Source organism: Monodelphis domestica, chromosome 6 (assembly GCF_027887165.1).
Source record: "Monodelphis domestica isolate mMonDom1 chromosome 6, mMonDom1.pri, whole genome shotgun sequence".
In the NCBI taxonomy this organism is placed as follows: domain Eukaryota; kingdom Metazoa; phylum Chordata; class Mammalia; order Didelphimorphia; family Didelphidae; genus Monodelphis; species Monodelphis domestica.
Window position 1 is genome coordinate 62,639,286 of NC_077232.1, and position 16,490 is coordinate 62,655,775.

At 44.2% G+C, this 16,490-nt stretch overlaps 2 long non-coding RNA genes across 2 annotated transcripts; both read right to left on the reverse strand.

The window, feature by feature from the left end:
- Nucleotides 1-5,485: 5,485 nt before the first annotated feature.
- Nucleotides 5,486-9,961, reverse strand: LOC130455009 (uncharacterized). The gene is made up of 2 exons (XR_008912776.1): nt 9,790-9,961; nt 5,486-5,931 (listed from the first exon to the last, which is right to left on the reverse strand). It is a non-coding gene; the product is annotated as an uncharacterized LOC130455009 (long non-coding RNA).
- Nucleotides 9,962-11,949: 1,988 nt separating this feature from the next.
- Nucleotides 11,950-15,854, reverse strand: LOC103104074 (uncharacterized). Its single transcript, XR_469361.2, has 2 exons — nt 15,597-15,854; nt 11,950-12,513 (listed from the first exon to the last, which is right to left on the reverse strand). It is a non-coding gene; the product is annotated as an uncharacterized LOC103104074 (long non-coding RNA).
- Between the last annotated feature and the right edge of the window lie 636 nt (nt 15,855-16,490).

The window sequence follows — 16,490 nt, forward strand, 5'->3', positions numbered from 1 at the left end:
GAAAGAAAGAAAGAAAGAAAGAAAGAAAGAAAGAAAGAAAGAAAGAAAGAAAGAAGAAAGAAAGAAAGAAAGAAAGAAAGAAAGAAAGAAAGAAAGAAAGAAAGAAAGAAAGAGAGAGAGAAAAGAGAGAGAAAGAGAGAGAGAAAGAGAGAGAGAAAGAGAGAGAGAAAGAAAGAAAGAAAGAAAGAAAGAAAGAAAGAAGAAGAAAGAAAGAAAGAAAGAAAGAAAGAAAGAAAGAAAGAAAGAAAGAAAGAAAGAAAGAAAGAAAGAAGAGAGAAAGAGAGAGAGAAAGAGAGAGAGAAAGAGAGAGAGAAAGAGAGAGAGAAAGAGAGAGAGAAAGAGAGAAGAGAAAGAGAGAGAGAAAGAGAGAGAGAAAGAGAGAGAGAAAGAAAGAAAGAAAGAAAGAAAGAAAGAAAGAAAGAAAGAAAGAAAGAAAGAAAGAAAGAAAGAAAGAAAGAAAGAAAGAAAGAAAGAAAGAAAGAAAGAAAGAAAGAAAGAAAGAAAGAAAGAAAGAAAGAAAGAAAGAAAGAGAAAGGGAGGGAGGGAGGGAGGGAGGGAAGGAGGGAAACATTTGTATGAACTGATGCAAAGTGAAGTGAGCAGAATTGGGAGAATAATTTATACAATAAAAGTAATACAGTTAGAGCTATCTTTTAAAGATTTAGATACAATGACTCACCACAATACCAAAGGACTCCAGAAGAACTATGATATCCATTTCCAGAAAGAGAATTGATGCTCTCTGAGTGTGAATCAGAGCATATTTTCTTTTTTTCCCTTTTCTTTTTTTTACTTGGCTATTTTAGGGAATTTGTTTTTCATGACTATACATACTTGTAATGGATTTTGGTTATCTTGCCTTCTCAATAGGTGAGAGCAGATAGGTAAAAGCAGAATAGGTAGGGGATTTGGAATTGTAAATAAAATAAAATTGAATTAAGAATAAAATAAAGGCATTGGCCTAGATGATCTCTAAGGTTCCTTCAAATTCTAAATCTATGAATTTATGACCCGTTAGGTCAGCAAAAGAATTCTTCAGAGAAAGGAAAGCAGAGTCATGGCGGAGGGGCTCAGGTCAGGTTAGAGAGTGGGAGCAGAGAAAGTATATCCAGAATCCAGTCACTGAGGCGAGATTGGATGCCCGCTTCTTCTCATTGGATCTGCCATACTTGCTATTCTTTGCACAAGACACTCCATCACCCAACTTGGTATATTTTCAATGGTTGTCCCCCATGCCTGTAATATTCTCCCATCTCACTTCCAATTCCTGACTTTCCCAGCTTCCTTCAAGTACCAGCTAAAATTCTTCCTTCAGGAGTAGCTAGCTGGCTCAGTAGATAGAGAGCCCAGTCTGGAGACTCTAGAGGTCCTGGGTTTAAATCTGATCTCAGACTTCCTAGCTGTGTGTTCCTGGGCAAGTCACTTAACCCCAATTGCCTAGCCCCTTATAGCTCTTCCAACTTGGAACCAATACTTAGTACTGATTCTAAGATGGAAGGTAAAGGTTTAAAAAATTTTTTAAATTAAATTTGAAAAATAAAATGAAATCTTATCTTCAACAAGAAGCCTTTCCCAATCTCACTAATGCTATAGACTCTTCCCTCTTATATTATCTCCAGTTCATCCTGTTTATCTCTTGTTTGTGCTGGGTCGTTTCCCTCTCCTTGAGAGCAGGGACCACCTTTTGCCTTGCTTTGGATCCCCAGTACTTAGCACAGTGCCTGGCACAGAGAAGGCTGTCTATCAGCTTGCTCTGACTCTGGAGCATCAGGGCTGGACCCAAAGCCATAAATGTGTTCCCTGTGGAAGTTATAGAGCCCTCACTCTGTTCAGCATATCTCTCTTTCCCAAGGACATCCTGTCCATGACCTGAGATAGATCTTAGCATTCCTGGAGATCATGACAAGCAAGAGATCTTAGCATTCCTGGAGATCATGACAAGCAAGATCTCAGATGCCACAAGGCCACATGCCCCAAACAGTACCACTACCCACCCCCTGCTCCACACCCTAGACATTACAACGGTAATTTCATGACTCATTAATTGTACTTCTACTTTAACTTCCATATTACTAAAATTCCTTAATTCCACTTAGTCAAAAATAAAATGTTAATAGTAGAAATATCTTGCTTCCATCTAATCTCTCAAAATATTTTGATTTTCATTTACTGGTACTATTTTAGTCAAGTAGAAAATACTTCAAATACATCTGTTAGTCCCTTTTCAACATCAAAGTGTCCTTCAGTAATTTAGACAGAATTTCATTCTTTACTTGTAAGGAAAAATTGTGATGTGGAAAGAGGAAGAGGGGGCTGTTTACTGGGAAAAGCCCCAGATTAAGTACTCGGTGGGATTTGGATTCTGGATTCTAATCCCAATTCTGTCATTTAGGAGATGGAGAGTCTTGAGTAAATCCCTTCTCTCTAAGCCTCAGTTTTCTCCCTTTTAAAGAAGAGGATTTACCCTTTGACCCAGCAATGCCACTAATGCACATGTACTCTAGACATCAAGGAGGAAAAGGATTCATCTGTACAAAATTGATTATAGCAGCCCTCTTTGTGGTGGCAAAGAACTGCAACTAAAGGGGATGCAACTGAACCGTCAACTGGGGGATGGCTGAACAAATTATTCAATATGGCCATGTTAATAGTGTTGTGCTATAAGAAATGATAAAAAGGGACACTTTCAGAGAAACATGGGAAGATTTATATGAACTGATGCAGTGAAGGAAGCAGAATAAGAACAATTTATATAACAAACCAGAATAATTGATATAATAACAACATTATAAAGAGATGTTTGCATTTGGTTGGAGGGAAGGAATGAGAAAGTGGATTTTTGCTGACTGAAAAAATATATATATATATTTAATTTCAAAAAGTAATAATGATAGAAATCCAGATATGAGATTTTCCTACCCTGTTTATTTCCACTAGATGCTTGGAGGCCCTTCTCCACGTGAAAGGTAAGGCTGCATTTTCCTCAAGTCTGACCAAGTCAAGATGGGGAAGGTTGAGGGCAGAGGCAGCTTGGTCCCATCCACAAGAGAGGCAGGGTGGTATCACGGAAAGAATATTGAGCTTGGGGCACAGAATCACAGGTTCCCAGAGTTGGAAGGAGTTTCAGTGCCAATCTAGTCCAACTCTCACCTAAATTAGAAATTCCTTTACAAAATAATTTATTGGAGATTATCCAGACCTTGTTCAAAGATCTTCAGTGAATCAAGTCAACAAGTATTTATTGAGCATGAGGTATGTTCCAGGCACTGTGCTCCTCACTGGGAATATAAGAAAAGGCAAAAAGAAAGTCCCTGTCCTCAAGGAGCTCACAGTCTAATGGAGACGGAAACAATAACAAATACAAAAAGCATGTAGACAGAAAAATTGTAGATAATCAAAGAAAGAACTAGAGTTAAGGAGGATAGAGAAAAGCATCTTGTAGATGACAAGATTGTAGCTGGAAATTGAAAAAAAGCCAGGGAGAGAAGCCAAGAGGTGAAGATGAGGAAGGAGAAAACTTCAGGCACAGGAGACCACCAGTGAATATGTATGGAGTCAAGAAATGTGAATGTCTTGTTAGAGGAACAGCAAAGAGGTCCTGATCACTGGATCTTAGACTACTTGGAGGGGAGTTAAGTGTAAGAAGACTGAAACAAAGGGGCAAGTTATGAAGATCTTTGAAAGTGAAACAAAGGATTTTGTATTTCATTTTAGAGGTGATGGAGAGCCACTGGAGTTTGTTGAGTAGTAGTTCAGCATGGTCACATTCCGAAATAGCTCGTGCCACTTTTAAGGTACATTTCAGTAGTAGGAAGTTTTTCCTTCTGGCCAGCTCAAGGACTTCTTTTCAAGGTCCACCCATTGTACCCCACCCAGCCCCTAAGGGTCAATTAATGCAAGTTAATTCCTTTCTCATGCAATAACCTTTCAAATTCTTGAAGATATCAATGATCTCTTCCCCCAATGAATCTTCTCTTTAGCCAACTAAACATTTCCAGTTCCTTCACCCATGAAGCATGAAGCTTTCCACTATTTTTTTATCTCCTCTAGACATTTTCCAGCTTATCCATGCCCTGAACCTGAGGCACTCAGAACTGAACTCAGAACTCCAGGTGGGGTATAGCCAGAGGAACACTTTCTTCCTAGATGTTGCAATTGCCACTGCTTTGGGGGGTGTTATATCACTTTGTCAAGTCCTATTGATCTTGCATTCCACTAAATCCTTGGAATATTTGTCATGTGAAGTGCTGTCTAACCAAGCTTTCCCCCATATTATTTTTGGGAAATTGACTTTTCTAACCAAAAGCTGGACTAGATGTTTATCCATTCTGAATTTTATTCTTTCTAGATTAGCTCCAACATTCAGGCTTCCAAGATCTTTTCTGGATCCTAATCCTATTCGCTAACGAATTAACTCCACCTCATCTGAAAATCTGCTAATCGTACCATCTACACCTTTATCAACATCGTTGGTAAAAATATTTAACAGAACAAGATGGCCTGGGCATTGCACCCCCAGAAACTCAGGCAAACTATTATCAGGGAAATTCCTTTGCTCCCTTACACCTTCTGACTCCCAACCCAAAACATCTGACCCTGAGAGGATTATCCTCCCTGGATTGTCCCATTGATTTGAGATGGACAAAGACACACCTCATCCATCAGTCCTCCAAATCGGGAGAACCACCCCAGGCCTTCAGGCAACCCTCCTCCCCGCAACCCTATGCTCCTCACTGCAGTAAAAGAATATAAAAACCCCAGAATTGAGGCATTCTGGGAGAACCCTCCAGTTTGCTCCACTCATGCTGTCTTGCTGTCCTGCTCTTCCACCTAGGGGCAGGCTTCCACCTATGCTGCCTCCTGGTCAGATTCAACATTACTTCCCAAATTAATACATTTCTCTTTATTTTTAAGCCAAGTTTCGGAGTCTTGCATTCTTGCAAAAGATATCCTTCCAGAACCCCAGGGGTTCACCTCCAAACCCCACAACAAAGAGAACAAGCTAAGTGGCACAGTAGATTGAGCACTGCCTGTGGAGTCAGAAAGATATGAGTTCAAATATGGCCTCAGACACTTGTGAGTGAGACCCTGAGAAAGTCACTTAACCATTATATGCCTCAGTTTCCTCAACTGCAAAGTGAGGAGAGGACGTATCTCCCAGAGTTGCAAAGATCAAATAAGATATTTGTAAAGTGCCTGGCACATAGTGGGTGCTTAATAAATGCATGTCTGGGGGGAAAAAAGACCAAGCACAGGTCCCTGGAGAACTCCATCCAAGTTAATATGAAAGTGTGAATGACCTTTTTGGATCTGGCCATCCAATGACATGAGTGACTGTTAGGCATTTTATCAGAATCTTGGTAAGCTCTATTGGTAAGCATTGTCCTTGTTTCCTAATTTAGTAGCTTTGTCCACAAAAGAAAAGAGATTAATTAATCTGGCATAACCAGCTCTTAATGAAGCTATGCTGACTCAGGGATCATCATTTCCTTTTCTAGATCATCACTAGCCATAATTCCTTTAATGGTATAACCTAGAATGTGCCAAGAATAGAAAGCAAGCTCCCTGGTCTGGGATTAACAAATTTCATACTCTTTCCTTTGGAAATCAGAGCATTTGCCCTTCTTCAGTCCTAGAGGACTTCTCCTGCTTTTATGATGTTTCTAAGTTCTCTGGCAAGAGCTCAGCAATCACATCCCCCAGTTCTTCGTATCCTCTCTCTGATCCAGTGATGTGGCTCTTGAGGCTTTTCCTCCAAGAAGATACTCCATTTCCTGACTGGGGTCATTTTCTTCCCCCACTTCTTTCCCTCCTCAGAGGACTCCTAGCTTCTTTGGACTCCTCCAAGTCCCACCTTCAGCTTTCCCATTCGCTTTCGCCTTAGAGTCTTCCTTCTGAAATCTGTCCTCTACATCTCATTTGTCTTGAGTTCTGTAAAAATTAAATTATACCTAGTAATGAAAATATTATATTTATGAGGTTTATTAAGGATTATTAGAAATCAAGGAATAAAGAAGATACAAATAAAAACCACGTGCCCATGGCTGATTGGCCCATTCAAAATCCCACGCTTAGCTTAGCTTAGCTTACCACTATACTTCCTACAACATTGCAATGGCAGAGAGAGCTCCTGGGAAGTGTTACTGCCAGTTAAATACCAATTGTGATCTCGCCAATGGGGAGACTCAGGTGAGATTATAGGGAATTCTGGGAAATACCAAGGACTTCTGGGAATTGAAGTCTAGGGTTCAAAATAAATCTCCATTTATATAGCTCTTAATAATGGAGAGTCTCTCTCCATTACACTTCAAGTTCCTTGACAGCAGGGTCTCCTTACTCTGGGGGATGGACTCGTTGCTATGTGCCCACTCCAGTCCCCCCAATCCCACAGGAGCATCCTCTTTGGGCATAGCTTTGCCCCAAGCTCACTAAATGTCCCCAGGGGGGCTCTGCCCCAATCCACCACAGTCCATGCCTGCCTTTTCTAATTCCTATAAGGCTGAGGTGGGAGCATTGAGGGCATGAGCTTTCCTGTGCCCTCATCCACTTTCTGAATTATAGGATGTCCTGCCCCCTCTCTAAGACTTCTCTCTCAGGGCCATCTCCCATGTGATGCCCCGAGTCCTTCCCTTTAATGCCAGGCTAAGGCGTTTGAATTCTGTTTAGTCAGTAATAGAAAGCTGTTCCAGGCACCTGTGAGCTTTGGGTGCCAGAGGTGTGGAAAGCAGTGATGACAGACAGAAGTTTCATTGGGAAACCTGACAAGCCTGACTCCCAGAACCCCTAGAAGGAGTCAGCTCCTCTTCTGCAGGGAGGGAAGGGAAGACCAGGCTTGCCTGCAGGCAAGGCTGACACCTCCTTTCAAGAGAGTTTTGCAAGGGCCCAGGTGCTTGGTTGAGTCCTCAGGAGTTCTGTCATCCCCACCTCTCCCCCAAAATGGTTTATTTGCAGAGGTGGAGGTCCATCAACTGTTTTCCATGCATTGGTTGGCTTTGCTGAAATTCTTTCCTTTTCTTCCTCTTTAAAAAAAATTCTTTGTGATAAGAGATGCTTCTCAGAGGGGAAGAATACTGAATATTTGATTTCCCCCCTTTCTTTTCAAATTTTAAATGAATTATAGCTAAAAAGCTAGGAGGGACCTCCAAGGTCAGCTAGTCCAACATCCTCAATTTTTAAATAAGGAAACTGAGGCCCTTGGAATTTTAGGAGATTTAGAAATTATAGGAAATATAAAGACAAAAGATATCAGTTTTTTTTTTTAAACCCTTACCTTCTGTCTTGGAATTAATACGGTGTATTGGTTCCAAGGTGGAAGAGCAATAAGGGCTAGCCAATGGGGGTTAAGTGACTTGTCCAGGGTCACCCAGCTGGGAAGTGTCTCAGGTCAAATTTGAACCCAGGACCCTCTGTCTCTAGGTCTGGCTCTCAGTCCACTGAGCTACCCAGCTGCCCCCTGAAGTCTATCTTTTAGAATCTTTTGGTCACCCCCCAACCTCCAACTTTTCCCTCCCTTTTAGTACTCCCCCTCCCCACACTCCCACTTCCTTATTCCCTTTCTACTTCTCCCTAGGGTAAGCTAGAATTCTATAAGGAGTCTATTTTTAAAAAGAAATCAAAAAAGCCCTGGTTATAAGCTGACACAAAGTGAAGCGGCAAGCCAGTAATGGAAAATAATGCACAACGGCCACAAAAATAACAACTGGACAGAGCGTAATTAGGATGACCAGGCTTTGTGCTTCCCCCTCTTTGCAGAAGGAAGGACGGTGGGTGGGTGACATCACCCATATTATTAGCCTCAGATTAGTTTTGTGAATGGCCTTTTGCTTTCTGCTAATTTTGGTAAAGAGGAAGGACATGGAGGTGATGAAAAAACATGACAGGCAAGCTATGTAGTAGAGTGGAAAGGGTACTGGGTCCTGGAATCCAAGTTCCTGGGTTCAAATCCTACCTCTGAGGCTTATTTCCTGCCATTTAGCCTGGAGTTTGACATTTAACCTTCCCTGGGCCTCAGTTTCCTTATTTGAAAATTGAAGATGTTGGACTAGATGACCTCGGAGGTCCCTCCTTGCATTTTATCCAGGATCCATTTAAAATCTGAAAAGAAAGGGGGCCAAAAAATCAAATATTCAGTGAGAATCCATGGGTTGGAGTCTCGGCTCTGATCCTCCTTCCGTGTGTGACCTGAGGAAAATCGTGGCCTCATCCGGAGAAGACGGGCTCCCATTTCTCCAGCATGCTTCACAAAGGACTTCCTAGTCAGCAGCTCCTTTGAACTTAGGAGGGAGGGATGATCCTGGACTGAGATGTTAAAGTCAGATGTCAATAGAAAATAGCTTTGACGTGGCCCCCGTGGAATGTTTGAGTGTGAGCAGGGCTGTATCCGGTTGGGCCTGGGCCTGCCTGGATGAGTCAGCTGCAAAACGGGGCCCCAAGGGGGTGGCTAAACTAACCCGTGGAGCAGTTTATCTGATGCTGCCCATTTCCATAAGGGGAATGGCTCCCCCCACCCCACCCCCCAATGAGGAAGGTGCTGTCACAGCAGCGGTTCTGAACAGAAGCCAAGGAGGTGGACCTGGGTCAGGGCAAGGGAGAAGCTTGATCCTGCAGAGACCACCGGGAGGAAGGAAATGCTTGGCCTTGGCCCTGAGTGAGGAAATAGGTGGAATCATGCAGAAACGGGCTCTGGGGTTTGCTGCCGGGTGAGGAATCTGTGGGCTGGGAAATGGGGGACAAGCAGTGCTGTCCCACAATCCATCTAGATGGTCTGGGAAATGGGGGACAAGCAGTGCTGTCCCACAATCCCCTAGATGGGCTGGGAAATGGGGGACAAGCAGTGCTGTCCCACAATCCCCTAGATGGGCTGGGAAATGGGGGACAAGCAGTGCTGTCCCACAATCCCCTAGATGGTCTGGGAAATGGGGGACAAGCAGTGCTGTCCCACAATCCCCTAGATGGTCTGGGAAATGGGGGACAAGCAGTGCTGTCCCACAATCCACCTAGATGGGCTGGGAAATGGGGGACAAGCAGTGCTGTCCCACAACCCCCTAGATGGTCTGGGAAATGGGGGACAATCAGTGCTGTCCCACAATCCATCTAGATGGTCTGGGAAATGGGGGACAAGCAATGCTGTCTCCCAACCCCCCCTAGATGGTCTGGGAAATGGGGGACAAGCAATGCTGTCCCACAACCCCCTAGATGGGCTGGGAAATGGGGGACAACCAGTGCTATCCCACAACCCCCTAGATGGGCTGGGAAATGGGGGACAAGCAATGCTGTCTCCCAACCCCCCCTAGATGGTCTGGGAAATGGGGGACAAGCAATGCTATCCCACAACCCCCTCGATGGTCTGGGAAATGGGGGACAAGCAATGCTGTCCCACAACCCCCTAGATGGGCTGGGAAATGGGAGACAAGCAATGCTGTCCCACAACCCCCTAGATGGGCTGGGAAATGGGGGACAAGCAGTGCTATCTCCCAATCCCCCTAGATGGGCTAGGAAATGGGGGACAACCAGTGCTATCCCACAACCCACTGGATAGCCTGGGAAATGGGGGACAACCAGTGCAATCCCACAATCTACCTAGTTGGGCTGGGAAATAGGGGACAAGCAGTGCTATCCTACAGCCCACCTAGAGAAGACTACTCATATCTGGGTCCATCTGAGCTGTATGGCAAAAGGCAAATCAGTTCCTTCTGGGCCTCTGCAAAATGAGGAGATGAGACGAACTGACCCAAAATTCCACCTCTGAGGTCCTCTGTTATATATTCTAAGGTCCCCTCCAACTCTGACCTTCTGTGTTGTATATCCTGAGGGGCCTTCCTGCTCTGGTATTCTTTGTGCTGATGTTTCGTCTTCTATGACCTCTCTCAGCTTTAACATTTTACAAGTCTTCCTGAAAGCAGACACATGTGGCTTACCTGAACAGTCTGGGGACCTGAATTTCCTCATAAAGTGGTATCTGTCAATTGTGACTTAGTGTGCTGATCTGTAGGGGCCAGGACAAGGTTAGGATTGAGGCAGCACAACTGGACCTTTGCCTACGGGTGCTAAATATAGAAGATGCTCCTAGAACCTGGCTCCTGCTCCTTCAGCAGGGACACAACTGTGTTGAGCACATAGCTCGAGAAAACAGAGTTAAATAGGAAGAGACCAGATGGTTCCTTCCCCACCCACTTAGCCCAGGTGATCTCTTCTCCCACCCAGATCTGCTCTGCTTCCTCTCCAGTGTCCATGTTGGGGGTCCACAGATACTTCCATCTCCAGCATGTGTCACAGGGACCTTCTTCCCTTGATGTCTTGTGTCCAAGATCTCCAGGGTTCCCCCCACCAAAAATGTGCCTTGGCACATTTTAAAGTCCTTGTCCTGGACATCAGAACTGCGAATTACCTTTCTAAGGAAGGTGGAGAGGTTAATGGATGGGGAAAAAAACAAAATGATAAATCAAGGAACCTGACTACCGTACCGTTCTCCGCTCTACAAACATGCCCTTCCTGCCTTCCCCTCCTCCTCTTTCCCACACCTCTTCACTTGCTAATATCCTCCTCACCTTTAAAGACCCAACTCAGATTCTGCTTCCATGAAGCCTTCTGACACCTGCTGACCTGAAAATGATGTTTCTCTCCTCTAATCACTTGGTGGTCCTTCTGGGCACTCATCACATTCAAGTTTAGACGATGATTTTTTGAATCTTATCTCTTATCGATTTTCCTCTCCTGGATTCTGAGTGTCTTATTTATCTTTATGTATCCTCTAACACCAAACATGGATCATTGTACATTGATGAATGAATGAATGAATGAATGAATGAATGAATGAATGAATGAATGAATCAGAGAGACCGGGAGCCAAGGTCATTGAATCAGGAGGAGAAACATCATTTTGTCCCCTTGGGAGGGGGCAGTAAAAAAGTTAACTTGAGGTTCAGAGGAAGGACAAGGAAACCTACAAGACTACCTGTTCTGAAAGCTCAGATATAGTATCTGATCTTAGTACAAGGAATGCCTTCCACTCCAGGGGGTCACCCTTGGCAATGACCAAACTCCCTGGAGTTAGGCCACGTAGCATAGCCTGGATGTCAGGCTTTTTTCCAACCCTGTGCTGATGGAAACCACAGCCTGTTGATTTTTTTCCAACCTCAACAATTTGGGGGATTCCTCCCTCTCCCAATTGAGGGGAAGTGGAGGCATAAACAGTGGGGCTAGAAGTGCCAAGATTGGCATAAACAGGCAGAAGGAACAGAGACAAGGCTTTGGAATGACACTAGGACCTGGGAACATGGGCAGTTCTAGTTCAGCATCGGTCAGTCTTGTGGCCAGACCCCTTCCCACCCTTGTAATTCTGGTCCCCAGTCACTCCAGCCATATTTCTCTATTTAGCCAAGAGTTGGACTGGTGCCCTAATTTTCTGTCAGAACGAAACTCCTACCTCTGAATCCCAGTATCTATATGGCAGAATTCCTGATGCCTCCTAATAGAATTCCCTGAAAGTGACTTCTTACCTACCTGGACCGCTGCCAATCACCTGCCCCACCCCAGCTCAGACAGACGCCCTGGAGCTTGGGAGGCAATGGTGCAGCAAAGAAATCACTGAATTTGGAGTTGGTAGAATCTTAGCTCTGATGCTTACTGGGTCATCTTGAGCTGGTCAGCTTCTCCAACCCTCAGTTTCCTGCTCTTTATAATGCAGATAAAAGCATCAACTCTCCCTTACTAAAGGGCTTATTATAGGAACCAGTACTTTGTTAACCCTAAAAAGCAAAAGAAATGGGATGATGATGATGACGTTGATGATGATGAGGATGATGACGATGATGATGATGATGATGATGATGATGATGATGATGATGATGATGATGATTACTGCCCTGGACTTGGTTCTTGGGCAAATGGTAAATCATTCCCCTCTCTTTCCCTTCTTCCAACAGAAGAATAAAACATAAATCAACAGAGTGAAGCAAAAATCATATTCTTAAGAAGGAATTAAGGTCAATAACAAGAGATTTGATCCAGCAGCAAGTGCCTTTACCACCCATTTCCCAAGCTACCCCTTGATGATGCTCTAAGGATCAAGTGAATCTATTCTCAATACCTTCTTGTTGTCTTTGTGATCCCATTTGGGGTTTTCTTGATAAAGATACTGGACCAGTTTGCCATTTTCTTCTCCTAATCATTTGACAGATGAGGAAACTGAGGGAAGCAGGGTTCAGGGACTTGCCCAGAGTCACATAACTAGTATATGTCAGAAACTGGATTTGAACTCAAGTCTTCCTGACTCCAGCCCTGTGCCATCTAGCTGTCCCTATAAGCATACAACAGTTTGCAGTTTCCCAGGTGATTTCATAAATATTATTTTATTTAGTCTCTAGCTTCATTCCAGTGTTCCAGTGCTCTACCTTCAGGTCTGACAGGTCTATCTTCCAGTTCTGGCTCATCCCATGGTAAATTGTCCCTGGAACCTCCCTCGGGTGTTCATCCTCCTGGCCCGAAGCAGCTTCCAGAAAACATTCACTGACCCTGAAAGAAATTAGACAAAAATGCTTCTGTAAAAGGGCGGCTCTTGACACCCGGATTTCCAGTGAGATGTTTGGCAGGTTTGCTGATCAAAAGGGAGCAAAGACAAAAACAAACGTGAGGCTTATATATATGAAAAACACTAAGGAGGCAGCTGGAAGAGATGCTGCCCTTATCCAGGGCAAAGATTGGCATCAGTGCCTGATTTACCAGCTGTTCATTTGCATTTGCTCACAAAGAAAGCTTTGGAATTAATCATTGGGAAACCCTAAAATCCAGAACTCTTTTGTGATTAGTGTCAATGTGCGTTGTCTGGCAATGGCTCAGCCAGAAAAAAATGATGGTTTGATAACAAGAAGACTCAGCCCTGAATGAACTAAGATGAGTTGGTCCAATTAAAAATGCTTAGAGCAGTGTAGAAAAGAGGCAATTTCTCTCTGAACTGCTACCCAAAAGAGTTAGTTGGTGATATCTCGAGCCTCACAATAACACTGGGAGATGGGTGCTAATTATTATCCCCATTTTACAATTGAGGAGATGGAAGCACTAAGTGTCTGGGGCTAGATTTGAACTCAGGTCTATCCTGAGTCCAGATTCAGCACCCTACCACCAGCTGCCTCTGAGAAGGATGTGCTCAGAAGTAATTATCCCAAGACAAAATTCACTCTGACAAGATCCACCAGTCTACCATTTGTGATCTTTGCTGCGATCAGAGACAAGCTAGAAGAAAGTGGTGGTTGGTTATTTTTCCCCCCTTTTAAAAATCTCATTAAAAAAAATCTTCTCAATGGTCCTAAGTATTAGGTTCAGAGAGGACCATAGGATCATAGATTGAGAGTAGAAAGTACCTTAGAAGCCATCCAATATGACTTCTTTATTTCACAGACGAGAAAACTGAGGCTTGGAAGAGTGGAGTGTCTAGAACATAGTAGGTGTTTAATAAATGTTTAGTGATGGATTGAAGTGATTGCTGGGCAGCATTACAGAGTGACAGACAAGTTTTTAACTCATTTCCTTGTTTCCAGATCCAGCACCGACCATCAAATACTGCCTTCTGATGTAGCTCCTACCAACTCATGGACAGTTTATAAATCTACATAGTTCAGGGCATGTAGATGACTCAGTGGATAAGGAGCCAGGCCAGAGGTGGGAAGAGGACCTGGTTCAAATCTGGCCTCAGACACTTCCTAGTTGTGACCGTGGGCAGGTCACTTAACCCCAATTGCCTAGCCCTGACCACTCTTCTGCCTTGGAACCAATTTAGTATCAATTCTAAGACAAAGATATGGGTTTTTTAACAATCTAGATAGTTCCTTTCCCCCATCTCTCTCTATCTCTCTCTCTTTCTCCCTTCCTCTCTCTCCCCAACCTCTTCTTATCTCTCTCCTCCTCCTCTCTTTCTCTCCTCCCTTCCCCTCTCCTCTTTCTCTCTCCTCGTTGCTCTCTTATTTCTCTCTCCTTTTCTCTCTCTCTCTCTCTTTCTCTCACACACACACACACGTATGCATGCATGCACACACACATGCATGCATGCATGCACACACACACAGTTTCAAAGACCCCCCAGTGGTCCAATATTTACAGTGATCTTGTCATCAAAACTGAAATGTAAACTACTTGGGCTCATCTATAGTTGGATTCAGCCAATAGAATGTAAGCTCCTTGAAGGCAGACACTGTTTGGATTTTGTCTTTGTAACCTGAACACCTAGCACAGTCCCTGGCCTCCACAGGGACTTAGCCTATCAATTGTACAATTGATTTGTGGAGGCAGAGTTCTTTATTTTTTTTAAGTTTTGGAAATTTTTATTTAATTATTTAATTTCATGGTTACAAGATTCTTGTTCTTTTGCTCCCCTACCCAGACCTCCCTCCCATAGCCAATGCACAGTTTGTAGAGGCAGAGTTCTACGATGAAAAGGATATTGGTTTGGGAGTCAGAGTACCTGGATGGGGAGTCAGGCTTTACTACCTAGGTGGGATAGTCAGAGCAGTTTCAGTTTCCACTGCTACTAAGCCGCCATCTTGTTTTACTACCTAGGTCTGGGGCAAGTGACTTCAAATCCATTTCCTCATTTATAAAATGAGAAGGCTAGACAAGATCATCTCTAAGGTCCCTTCCAGGTCTAACTCTATGCTTCTGCGAATTGCATCACACCACTAGGAAGTGTCTGAGACCATATTTGAACCCAGAACCTCCCATCTCTAAACTTGGCTCTCCATCTACTGAGCCACCCAGCTGCCCCTGAAGTGCTCCACAAATATTAGTTATCTTGGTGACTTCCCTTGTCCTCCCAGAGGAGTGAATTAAATACGATTCTGTCCCTGGGACCTGGGATAACAGAATCTGAAATAAATTTTTCTTTGCAGTCAGAATTAACCACTTCCATTTTTCCATGTAAGTGAAAGGCTGGCAAGGAGATCTCTGGAGCATTCTGGTTTGGGGCAGCTAAAGGTGATCCTTGCTCCTACTAGAGAAGTGTTCCTTGGTTAGGTACAAACTGGGCTCGCTTCCAGCTCAGTCTGTGATTCTAGGGATTAAGAATAGGAGCAGCTGAGTGTGAGGAGGCTCAGGGCGGGACACAAGACTCAGGTTGCCTCCCTCCCAGCTCCATAAATGCCAAGGAATTTCCCAGGAGGCTTAAAGGCTAAGTGTCCAGTCCAAGATGTGCCTGTTGGAGGCTCCCCACCCTCTGGCCCAGACTCCACAGCTAGAACCTGCAGCCAAGGGCCCAGCTCCCAAGCTATTTATAGTCCTGATAAAAACCCAGTGAAGAGGTTAGGGTGGAAGAATGCAGAGTTTAGAGCTCATAAGGACCTTCCAGGGTACATCATCTAATCCTTTAATTCCCACCTGGATCTCTTCTCTCTTCCCATCTCCAAGCTTCCTGCCCTAAGACCTTCTTATTTGGTTGACCCTGTCCACAAGAGGTTCTCCACTCACCCTCCCTCCCCTGATCAGGACCACAGCTCTACCACACACTAGTGATTTTTAGGGTTGTCAAGTGAGCCAAGGCAAAAGGCAGAAGCCGTCCTATCCCAGAAACTCAGAGCTGAAAGGGGTCTTTGAAGCACCAAGTCTCTTACCTAAACAGGAACAACCTCCCTGGAAGATAACCATCTGACTTCCACTGAAGACTCCTCATGAGGGTAGCCCAATCCTGCCTCACAAGACAGCCTGGTCCACTTGGGGATGGCTCTAATGGCTTCAACGTTTTTCCTTTACATGGATCCTAAAATGTCTTCTTCACAGCTCCCACCCATTGGTCCTCGTTTTATTTCCTGGGGTCAAGCAAAGAAAGTGTCTCATTTGATAGTCCCTTTGATGATTGAAGATGCCCAACATTCCCTTCTTCTCTTCTCCATGCTAAGCATCCCAGGTCCTTCCCCTCATCCTTGTTTGCCCAGCTCCCCAGGCTCCTCCACACTACACTGCCTGTCCCCCACTGGACACTCACCATTATGTCAGTTGCCCACAATAGACCGGTACCCAAGATGTGACCTAAACATGGCAAAGTAGAGCTAGACCCTTGCCTCCCTTGTTCTGGATGCTCTAAGTCCTCAATGCAGCCCACAGAGCCTCCATTACTTTGGTCCAAGAGGAAGGGTCCACAGCCATATATGCCACTGGACTCACCATTAGCCCTCCCAAACCTCCATTGAATCTCTGAGTCAGGGACTGCCTTCCCTCCATTGTGAGCCAAGTGGACCATTGTCCCATTCTTCCTGCCACAGACCCATGCCACCGCACAGAGAAGCTGAGATATCAAGTCTCTGTAACCTTCTGAGGGCATGCTGGTAAATGTTTAACAATCCACTTTCCATTGGGGGGAAGGGGAGGGGAGAAATGTACATAGGATTTAAATTTAAGCAGCCTCCTTAATATTTTCTCTATCATTAAAAAAAAAAACAACTTTTATCTTCCATCTTGAAATCAATATTAAGTATTAGTTCCAAAGGAGAAGAATGGTAAGGGCTAGG